This window comes from Buteo buteo, chromosome 4 (assembly GCF_964188355.1).
Source record: "Buteo buteo chromosome 4, bButBut1.hap1.1, whole genome shotgun sequence".
Lineage (NCBI taxonomy): Eukaryota > Metazoa > Chordata > Aves > Accipitriformes > Accipitridae > Buteo > Buteo buteo.
In genome coordinates, this window is record NC_134174.1 from 30,576,145 (window position 1) to 30,588,564 (window position 12,420).

At 44.6% G+C, this 12,420-nt stretch overlaps 1 protein-coding gene across 8 annotated transcripts in view; it reads right to left on the bottom strand.

The window, feature by feature from the left end:
• Positions 1-12,420, bottom strand: part of MICU1 (mitochondrial calcium uptake 1) — a 107,698-nt gene that overhangs the window by 18,275 nt on the left and 77,003 nt on the right. The window lies entirely within an intron of this gene.

The window sequence follows — 12,420 nt, forward strand, 5'->3', positions numbered from 1 at the left end:
TAGCTGAATACTGCAGATTTCATCTTCTCTTTTTTTTCCCCAACTCTCTGTACCTCTACAAACATCAGCATTAGACTTCAACCGACTTTGGTTTCACAGATCTCAGCGTTCAGGATCCCTTATTTGATTTCCTTCAAATTTATCAGAAAACATATGACCTACACTACAGCTGATCACAAGCCAGAAGATGACATTTAACAACAAAATTAATTTTTAAACTCCTATGGAACAACTTAGTACCACTGACTTGACATCGTATTGCTCAGTGAGTTAACCATTTCTGCCTCAACCGCTCTTCTGTGCTTAATTACACAGATAACACAAAAGCCAGCAAGGCACCCAACCAAGATCAAGGTGGGGAGATGAAAGCCGGCAGCTCCACCAGCCTTGCTTTCAATCCTTGTGTAGGCAGAGCTCCAGACACTTCTTTTAATATACAGCACTCTTCAGCTACGCTATATAGCAACTAGGCTGCTGGCAAACAAGCTATTACAATTTCCATGCTTATGCCAATTTAGGGGTAAATATTTTTTAATTATTGGCATATAAGCCAGATTTTGGCTGCTTTTCCCAGTGGGACACTAAGGGATTCCTACTGCATTTGAAATGCATAAAGTGCCAGGGCTGGAGGGGTTTGGATGGACTACGCTGGCAGGAGACAGCTCCCAGGTAGACAAATTCTGTTTCTTAGCACCTTGTGCTTTTGCTTGAGTGGCCCAGGCAGTAATTGGGAAAAAGATGGCACTTTTTACTGTCCTCTGATACAGACTTTGGGGGTTACTCAAGATGCAAAACATCAGCCTCTCTCCTTGTCGTGTGCTGGGGAAAGGAGAGGGAAAACTCATTTAGAGGAAAAGTATGTGTTCTTCATTAAAAAGCAGAGGTAGTCCTTTCTGCCATGTTTGAAGAATGCAAAAAAGTTTTACAATACCCAAGAGACGCAAAAATTTGCAGTCAGTACTGTTTCAAAAGCAGCACCAATGCTTTCTTCTACTATAATATTGCTAATTTCAGCCCAGAAGACACAAACTAGTATTTTTCTACCAACTGCCTTCAAATATCCCCAGTTTTAGCAGAGCATAAGATAGCATCTTTTATTAAAGGATAAGAAACGGGTCTGAATATCTCAAATCAACCTCATAAGTGGTGAATATGCCTAGAAAAGTCTTGAATCAGCGTCTAAGAGCCTGTCGGTTCTCTCCCCCACCCTGCATTAAGAAGCAGGTATTGTGCAGCTCCATGGGGTAACACAAGCAGCACAGCTCCCTGCAGTCTTGCAGATGGGGAAATAAAAAAGAACCAACTCCTCACAGTTGTTGTGTAACTAAGCATTCAGATAGTGGCCAGATTTGCACTACTGGGTGCAAAAATAACCAGAAAAAAATAATTAAAACCCCTTTTCATCTTCATTTTTCTCCTGATGTGTTTCACACAAACCCTTTTGGTGCCAACTTTAAGATAAAAAAAACCCAGGATTATTCTCCAAATGCCACACTGAAGAAGTCTTAACAACAGCACAATGATGAAACACATCATTTCAGTCCAGCTTTCCTCTTTATTTCCCATTTTCAGCCATGACCCTGAGATACTCAAAGCCATTGCCCCACTACTGCTGCTGAGGGTCTCAGCAAGCCCTTCAGCTCCCCTTGCTTAGGCTTTCACAAAGAAAAGAAGATATAAACACACCTATGGTTTAAGGATTACCTGGGGAGAGTTGGTACATTAAGAATAATGCTGTAATTTGCAATCAATGTTTGCAGCCATGCAGCTGGGAGAAAGACAGACAAGCATGCCTTAAGCAGGATTACTTGTAAAATTCAATGCAAACTTCTGCATCTCAAATGTCACTATAGAAAACTGATAAACTAAGTTATTTAATAGCACCCATTACTAAATGTTTACAGCTACAGAATAAGCAATGGGGAAAAAATGTTTATTCCTCCTGTGATTCACCTTCTCAGGTTCTGGTCTTCAGGGTTTTAGGCATTTCCTTGGTGGGAAGCTGCAGCTGGACCAATATGTCTAATAGCCACATGACAAATTTCCCCCCCCAAGAGGTTGCCTGATGCCACTTGGCACCTGCTAACCCTTTTACATTACAAAAACAAAGCATACTGGCCCAAAAGTTTCCTGGCAGGTAGTACTGGCATGCTTTCAACCATCACTCAAGCAAGGCAAAGATGGACAGAAGCGTAGCAAAACGTGCAAACTCTCGGTTTGGGCAACCTGGTCTAGACCACACACCAGGGATTCCTCTGTACTACAGGGAAAATAAAAATCAACAAGTGCTGTTGCATTGGCCATCAAAGACACGAGCCAAGGCAGGTGGGCAAAGCCATTCTGGAAGCAAACCTACCTAAGGTATCTGTCGAAAATAACTCCAATATTCAAGTACAAGGATCTCACCAGCTCTGAGCAGCAGTATCAAAGCATGGAACACAACGAACGTGCTGATGCTTGCAGTATTTTTGGCATCTTGCAAAATCTATCGAAAATGAAGTAGAGTGCTGTGCTGGTTTGGGCTGGGATAGAGTTAATTTTCTTCATAGTAGCTGATATAGGGCTATGTTTTGAATTGTGCTGAAAACAGTGTTGATAATACAGAGATGTTTTTGTTATTGCTGAGCAGTGCTTGCACAGAGCCAAGGGCTTTTCTGCTTCTCACCTCACCCCACCAGGAGCAGGCTGGGGGGACAAAAGGAGCTGGGAGGGGACACAGCCAGGACAGCTGACCCCAACTGACCCAAGGGATATTCCAGACCATAGGATGTCATGCTCAGCACATGAAGCTGGGGGAGGAAGGAAGGAAGGTATGTTCGGAGTGATGGCATTTGTCTTCCCAATTAACCATTAACACGTGATGGAGCCCTGCTTTCCTGGAGATGGCTGAACACCTGCCTGCTGATGGGAAGTGGTGAATGAATTCATTGTTTTGCTCTGCTGGCACACACGGCTTTTGCTTTCCCCATTAAACTGTCCTTATCTCAGTCCAAGGGTTTCCTCACTTTTGGTCTTCTGATTCTCTCCTCCATCCCACCCGAGGGGGCAGTGAGTGAGGGGCAGTGTGGGGCTTAGTTGCCGGCTTGGGTTAAACCATGACAAGCGCCCATCCGACTGCCATAACCTGAGTCTCGATCATGGCAGTAGCAAGAGCCTCACCTGCAGCAGACCCACCGCATGAGACGAAACAGCTTTAGTCTCTTATCACACAGTTGGGAGGTTGTGTTAAAGGACAAAATAAAGATAAAACAAATCTAAGATGTAGAAACTAAAATAACTTATTTATACAAATCTCTTTAAAGCACAAAATGGTCCCGAGACCCTGTGAATAAATCAACTCATTCCCCCTCCCTGTGGGCTCCAAAACTGGTTCCGATTTTTAATTTCTGCAGGTGGTCATCAGGTACAGTGATGAGTCAAAACACCATACAAGTATTATTCACAAAAAATAAAAAAGGCTGTAAACCATGGAATTAACTCTTCTTATTCTGGGTTTATCTTGCTTTAAAATGAACACCTCTAACATTAAACTGAAACACTCACAGATGCCAAAAGTCAGTTCCTGGCAGCCAAGTGTCATGCTTTCCCATACACAGGCACACAGTGGTGTTCGTTGCAAAGTCAAGCCTAGAAAGGGGCTGGCAACCGAGAGCTGGTCAACAACCAGTTTCCAAAATCAAATATAATCACCACTGAACTGAGAAAAAGCAAGAAAATCATGTTCAGAGAGAAACTTGGCTACAAATGATTTGTGAGTGGAAAAACTTTGATTTCAGCTTCTAAAAAAACAACAAAAAAACCAAACCAAAACTATCTACTCCTGACATGCCCTTTCCCACCTCCCTGTCTGGGAGCAGAGGTACTACATCTGTTCTCTCCTGCCTTCTTGAATGTCTTCTGGCCAACCGAACACAGCTCACCCATTGTATCTACTTGAAAATGAAGGAGGATGCAAATCCTACAGTAATTTTTCTTTCAGTACTCAATACACAGTCTATGAACAGTGTTAAAATCCCCCAGATTTTTGAAAAGGCAGGAAAAATAGTGTCCTTTCTCAGGTAATCACGATCCTCTGCCTTCATGCATGTGACATTACTGTACAAGTTATTTTTCTAGTCACTTGGGGAGGAAAACACAACAAACCCTACAAGGATGGGATGCAGGGCAGAGCACAGTAAGATTTACTACAAGCAAACAAGTCCTCTGACAGCCTTTTCCTCTTTCATATATCTTAAAGAAAGGAAAAGCATGGCCAAGGCAATCGCTCAGCCGGCATTGCAGGGCACCAGCTGCTGTGGGACAGAGCAGCTCCCACATGTGACACACCATCGAGGAAACTGGAAAGAGGGGAGTCCTACCCACTTCCAAACTGCAGCCCCAAAAATCTCACATACAACACAGATGGCCGGCGAGTCCAACACCTCCGGAACAGCTTCCACCCACAGCCACTTGGTGCCAGCAGCGGATTCTGCATCTGCACACCAGCAAGAATACAGTAAATAATGAAATATAAACACTCTCCAGAGCTCTTCCCGCAAGCCAGGACACCTGAGATGCTGAAGAAATTAGCCTAAAATATAATAGGCAGTATTCTGAAATTCATTAAAAGCCAACATGACGTGCAAGGAAATCAAATGTGTTTATGAGTGGGTAAGAAGGCAGGAGAAATGAGGCACGGCACTTCACTCTCCCACTGCTAACCTGACCCAGCTTTGCTAGCCCAGTCCCAGTAGCCAATCCATATACCACATTAGGATACTTTCTACCATCATTTAAAAGACTATCCATAATCTTAAAAGTGTTAAATATTCCCACCTCCCCCCCGGAAAACCCCTGTCAGACAGGAGGAACATCTTCATCTTCCTCTAGAAGCTGAAATGTGGGTAAGCTTCCTTCTAGCTTAGTTTTCTGTCTGAATAAATAACCCTACTCTCTCTTCCTCAATGCATGGAGAAAAGGCTTCATCACATGAGGAGAACAGAAGGCAAATAAACAGTTTTCTCTGCTTCCACATCCCCTTAATGGCGTAACTTTATGGAAGGGCAATGCAAGGATCCACCATAACACAACAGACCCATAATTCCTCTGCTTCCAGACTTCACTATTTTTTTCCCCCACTAACTCAATCCACCTTCTCCTGTGGGAAACCAAATGCCAGCTTCTGAGAAGCATCCAGCCTGAACCAATTCAGAGACACCACCATAAGAAACATCTTTATTAAAAAAAAATAAAAAATAAATCCACTGGAACTTCTTAAACACAGTCATTGGCTTCCTTTCAGCTCTCCTTCTGCCACCACCAGCTGCAAGGGTCACTGCTGGGAAATCAAGCAGGTCTGATGGCTAAGGAACCATCTGGCACGGGCAGGAGGACCTCCTCTGCGTCCTCCTTGACTGTGGAGATGGGCCATAGACTCAGACCATTCACCTCATTAATGTAGACTTTTTGGATCTGAGAAACAATGGGGAAACCAGGATATTGCCATTTAAACCGAAGGTTTAGGGAGCAAACAGCATCGTGTCTCTATGAGCACAGACCTGCAGCCCTGGTGCCCCATATGTCATGGGGTAAGGGCTGAATTGCCCCTTCCAGTTCAGGTTCGGTGTGGAGGGATACTTCTAAACCCATCTTCTGTAAATTTGATGTAAATATTCTTGAACTTCAAACTAGCTGCAACCAGGCATCCCAGCAATATAGCTTCTACCCTCTTCAAATACTCGTATTAGCAAAATATCTAGCTGTATTTTAACAGGGTCTTAAATTTCTAGGAAGACTTCTCCTAAAACCCAATCAAACTATATATTCCCTAAAATCTCAAAGCAAGCATCTAAAAAATAAATGTGTGTGTGCCACATATCCAACTGAGATAGCAAAAAAAAAAAAAAATTACAAGGCCTTTTGGATGGAGAAAAAAGTGTTGAGGGATAATTTTTGAGCTTATTTATGCTGGTTAAACAAACATCAATAGCAGAAATATTGCTAATACTGTCAGGTTTAAGGGTAGTTGAAAAAGGTGACCTGTTCAGAGTGCCGCGGTGTGCGTAATAAGGAATCAAAAGGGTCTGTGAAATAATGATTTGTAGGGTAATATTCAGATTCACAATATACGACCCTTTAAAGTGGTATTTGCTCAAAGTTTTATTTGACAGGCTGTAATACATTATTTATCTGCAAACTGCTGCAGCACTGGCTCTGTTTACTGTTCTGGAGAAGCAGGCTGCCAGGATCTCTTGTCAAGTTGCATATACAACTATGACAGAGGAAGAAAAAAAGGGGATAACACTGTACATCTTCCTAAGCCCCAGCAACCTCCTCCACCCAGTGTTTGCCCAGGCACCAGATTAGTGGTGCAAAAGTTTCTAAAGGCTTTTTATTTGGAAAGATCAAAGGTCTCAAAATATTTTTTTTGGGGGTGGGGGCTGGTGGGGGGTGGTGGTGTTAATTATGCTGAAAGGTTCCAGTGCACATGGATCTAAAACGCTGGGTTTTGCAAAGCGAAACCCAGCCTGCTCCAGATACAACCTAGTGTACTGTGCTGGCAGCCTGCAAATTGTCACTGGATGGGATCAAAGACCAATTACATTATTTGGTAAAAACCAGCCAAAGAAACAGCTCTAAAGATAAGAGCTACCAACAGTGGGAGAAATGCAAATGGGAAGGATGCGAAGGAGGAAATGCCAAACCCAGCTTGAACCATCATGCACAGGCTGTTCTGGACACCACTCTGCAATGCTGGCAGTGCAAACCCAGGCTGCCCAAGGAAGTCGGTCCAGAGCTGGATAACCCATACACAGAAGCAAACCACGACCACCATAACCCACCTCCAATGCCCAGAGCGGGCTGAGAGGCTCCTTGCCTGCAGCGCTGCAGCAGCTCCTGCCCCGGCATGCTGCAACGCTGGCTGCGCCGAGCTGGCACGCTGCCTACTGCTGATGGCGGTTCCTGCTCCACCAGGGATAGGCAGATAGCACCACAAAGTCCCCAGGTTCGGAAACCACTTCTGAGCCTCATAAAAACTAGCCAGAGCATCCGAATTATTTAATTGCCCATTAACTCCTTCCCTTAGCTGATTCCCTAGACTCAAGTGTGGGTTGTACAGCTGGATCAGGTCAGGAAAAATGCTCCCAATGCTACCAGCGGCAGCCTGCTGCTCTTTTTTATCTTAAAAAAAACATATGAAAGAAAAGGCAGCTATTTTCACACAAGAAAAATCCAATCTTCCAAACGCTTTCCCTCTGCTCTCTGAGAGCAGCTTAAGTGAATATGTAGCAGCCAGGTTAAAAAAGTACATCTGTCAGTGGCAGTGCAATCCCAGCAGACCAGGTGTTTGATAGATGCTTTTGAGGTTTCATTGACCTTGGCATGCCACTGCTGCCTGCAAGGGGAAAAAATTAATTCCAATCACCAGCAACTTGTTATGCTTTAACAAGCAATTAAAAAAGGTTATGTAAAGACAGCCACACCTGAAATTCATCCTCCTGAATCAAAATAACTTCTTGCCAGCTCTGAAAAGATCTGCATTTTGTAATTTCATGAGTTGGAGGAATGAAAGGAAGGAAATGTAAAGGAGAGGAATCAGTAATACTGAAAGGGGAAAGGACATGTCTGACAATTACAGGGAAGCACTGCTGGGATGGAGAGGCGGAAGAGATGAGCAGCCACCTTCCACTGCTTCTCTCCAGACCTGCCTGCATTACTGCCATTCCTGCCCCCATTCCTGCCATTCCTGCCCTTGACAATGCTCCTGGTACCTTCGTGCAAGGAACAGAGGAACTTTTCCATCCTACATGCTCACTGAATGAGAAAAGAGCAAAGTTCAGAAGCAGTATGAGTTCCCAGCCCACCGGCAGGGATACCCACGGGATGGTGGAGCCACAAGTACCAGAGCCAAACTGTTACTCTGAAAAACACAAATAAAAATCTCCATGGAACTGATATACACAATTTTATTAAGAAATATAGCTCTCTTACTGCCTGTTAGAATTTATGCTGTTCCTGCTTGACCTTGGCACTCAATTTGCGAAGAATAATAAGTTTGCAGCAGTTTGATTCAGCCTAACAGGGAAAAGGGAGTCCCTGTGTCCTGCTCCCATGTCCTTAATGCACCAACAGAGGCAAAGTCAGGAGCTGAAGCACAGACAGCAACGTGTGAAGGTGCAGAACAGCTCTGTCTTCAGAGCTTGAAAGGAGCAAAAGAGCAAGAGGACTAAAGCATTTGTTCATATTGCAGAAGGACAAGGCAGAGGTCAGATACCTGCTACAAGAATTGCTCATCGTAAACTTCCCAACCAGTGATTTTAGCATGCCGTTATCATGCGGGACTCTGTTTCTATTTATTTTGGGTCATGCTTAAGAAGCTGGCAGACATTCTCACCCAAGGAAGCACAGCAAGCCTGTTGTGTGATAAACACTTTGGGTTTTTTCTGTGATTAATAAAACACACTGCCCATGTTCCTGTAGTCAGAGTATTTGAGGGTCCACAGGAAGACAGAAAACACACAGCCCTAAACATCTGCTTTGATTTTTGTCAGCTAACCGAACATTGCAAATGCCTCAGCAACAGCTCCGCAGTAACAAAACAAAGCTGCGGAAGCTTCCAAGACAGTTCCTGCCTTTCCCATCTCACTAACAGCATGAAACCCAGCACGAGCACAAAATCCTGTACATATGTGTTGAGCTTGCTGGGCACAAGCTAGTGTTGGTCTGAAGCCTTCCTCTGTACGGGGTTTATGCGCCCAGGTACATCATCCAACCACCGCAGCTGTACGGCTGAAGTCCCAACATGTTCACGCAGACGTCCCGGCCTCTTGCCCAACAACTTTTGGGACTACCTGGCTCTCGGTTAACTGAATTGTGCACACATGAACAAAAGCATCTATGCTAAACTAGCTGATCCCTTCTACTGTACGGACTTGGCCATACAAACCTCTACACACACTCTCGTGGCAATGTAATTAATCAAAATACCACTCTTGGGATTTTATGTGCAGGGGTCCTACAAAAGGCTCTGCTGCCTGCACGAGCGCAGGGCTCAGCGTGCTGCACTGCGGGAGCCTGGGAGTGGATTTACACACACTTCATAAACCAAAGGAGCCTGTTGTTACAGAGCAAAACCCTCTACTGCTACTAACGATGCAATAAATAGAAATTCCAATAAAATCCTCAAACGGCTTCCCCTGCAGAGCCGCTGCATTAACCACATTTAAGTCTCCCAGTTCAAATAAAAGCAAAGCAGCAGCATATACCATAACGGGTGCTTTCTCACCAGGCATTGCAATGGTTGCTTTAATCAGTCCATGAAGCACCCATCCCAAACGAGAAGGTGACAAAGCTGCTCCTGTGCATTTGAGCAATGTCCCAGCAATGCTCACCAGTAGCTGCAGCACCTCAATGCACATGTATTATCACACCCATGCCCAGCTTCACTAGCACGTTTCTGGACCATTGACTATTTCGGTCTGCTGACCACAGAACATTCTCAGCTTGACACTGGGTGCCTGCTTGGCATTACTGCCCTTAACCTCAGTGCGTCAACACCAGCTGTAGCGTTGCAACTGTTCACTTGTCACTGCTGATGAAGCGGACCCAAGTTACAGCTAAGACACAATTTAAGAAGTGGCAGCCTGAGTGCTTTTATTTGATTTTGATCCAACAGGTATGTTGAAGATGACCACACAGCCAGACATGGTCTTCCCATGCTCACTAGGCTGAGTACAGAGTTGACTGAAGCAGAGTCCAAGGGCCGGTGCACCCATCACTTCTTGAAGCACACTGGTTAGCACCCCCAGGATGTCCCACCAAGCATTTCACAGCTGACATGCAGATGCTTGATGTGCTCTTATGATCCTGAGCCCCCCATAACCACCCCACACATGATACTTGACTCTTTCTCCACCTTTCAGAGTGAGGCACTGGGTTTGATTTCTCTGGCATGGACTATTTCCCCACCTGTTTTCACAGCCTGTACTGGGGAGGAATTAGTTAGGAATAGTGTTTATGGCATCTTCCTAGAGGCATGAAGCACAGTTTTTGCTACCTCACCCGTGACGGTGAGCCACCCACCCACCGGCGCTCTCCCTTCTTAATGAAAAAAGGGACTGAAATTCAACCTGTCTTGTATTTAAACTAAATTTTCCCTGGTGCACATTTAAGCCTTTCATTACCTGCTCTGCCATTATTGATTGATGAAAATTACTTGCCTCAGTCTTCTTTATAGTGACTCCTCACGTTTACTGAGACAGTTATATCTCCCTTCTGTCTTTCCTTTAGGCTGTACGTGGCATGGCCTTGTAACTTATTCCTATTTTTCAGAGTTTTTTTTCGTAATAACATCCCACTCGGAATTGTTACCAAATCTTTGGCCAACATTGGACAAAACCTGAATGTCAGCTTTTCCCCAAACCCTAACCAAGACAGTACAGTCAACCTGGAAGCTTCACGTGACCCTTTCCATTCACACGCCAAGACAAAAGCAGGCTGCCAGAAGCTTTGAATGCCATCAAAAACATGAGGACCCGTCCAGATGATTTCAACTGCCGGCCTAGAAATTCCCAGCTTACACATGTATACGCTGGGCTGTGACTCCTTAGCTACAGAGTTCCCTGATATGAACCTAATCACAGTGGTCACTTGATCCCATTTTTAACTGTAGATGTCACAAAATTGTCATCCATAACACCTTCATGGTCATCCATCACAAAGTCATGGTTATCAGTCTTATTTCTATAGCCTAAAACTTCTAACACATTAAACACAGAAGAGGGAGTATATAGATCTGTGGGAATAAACCTGGTAACTCCTCTCTACTTTCACTAAACTCATCACGGCTTTATCCATCCCTGACTCTAGTGAGCACTTCTGGGTGGAAAAAGCCTTAAGGACGAAGTCCTCTTTCCTTCCAGAGTTGTTGTTTAAAGGTTACTGGCTATCAACATACCTTGAATCTAGAATTAGGGGATGACAAAACTGACACAGCCCCAGAGCGTGGGGCGCTCAGACTCTGATGGAGGCAGGTACGTTCTCCAAGATGTCCCATCCGCTGATCCCTTCACACCCAATCTGCCACTGCTAGCTGGGTTTGACCAAGAGAAAGAGGTTCAGACTGAACTTGGTATGTAACAGCACAAAAGGGCAGCTGGGTAGCAGAGGATCACCGCAGGAGGTGTCCCCTCCGTAAACAGATCTGATCCTCCACTGCTGTCTCCCATGTCTCTCGGCTTCATAGTATTCATCCTGCAGCTGCACAGGCAGTCCGTAAGCGCACATTTGGTCTGTTGTCTTAGCAGAGAAGCAGCTCCTAGGCAACACATCAGAATACAAACATAAAAGTGAAGCTGCTCTGGGTTCTTCTTTGGTTGCCTAAAAAGTGGCTGCTTTTTAATTGTATTTTCAGCTTATTAATATTCCTCTCCCATCTCTACTTCTGTGCTTTACCTACTTCCTCTCACAGCAGCCATTGTTTGCCCTTCACAACCACAGGGCTTGGACTGCCTCCCTCCCACTGCTCACAACCCAGCTACAGCATTGTGCTCACTGGGCAGGAGCTCTCAAGCTGTGCACTACACACCACCGAGCCCGCATACTCCCAGTGCTGCATCCCCACCTCACCTTCTCATTGCATCACTCATCCTCTGGGATAAACAGAGGACCTATGAGGTGCACTTGAGGCTTTCTGTATTTAATGATCGGCCCATCCTTCCCTCCTTCCCCATAGCATAATGAATGGTTTCAAAACATATCTTTTAATACCTCATACTGCAGACTTACTGGCGCATCCCAGGTGACTCAAACCATTCCTCAATATGTTTGCACATCAGAGATGCCACAGTGACAGACACCTCAGCTGAGTGCTGCAACCAGGTTAGGAAATCACTAACAAAAAAACCAAGCAATTTTTGTAATGGGGCAATTAATGGCAGATAAGAGAGACAACTTCACAAGTGCTGGTTTGGCTTTTCGTATGTAAGGACCATGTGAAGGAAAAGAAAGCAAGCAGGGGACTAAAGAAGGAGATATAGAGGATACAGATCTAGATATAGAACTGACAAAACTATGTAAGTATACAAAATCCATTACAGGACACAGAGAAGGAGAAATTAATATGAAAAAAGGGAAAACATCACAACCCCCATCATTATTCCCACAGTGGCCAGGACAGCAGTGAAGTTGACAGTGAGCAGATCAGCAGGTGAAGGACAACTTTGTGACACAACACAGCAAACCATGACAGAGACTGCCATAAGGGTGACTTAAAATAAAAATGCCTTGTCTAACTTGAATAGCAAATTGACCTCCAAAAAGTCTGAGTTTGGGGCCCTTTCTTACAAAGCTTATCCAGTCTGACACTGCCAGATTTCATTTTTCAGGCCAGTGAAAACAACTGAAGTTACTTTTTTCTTTCACCTAAATCACTGCAGCAGA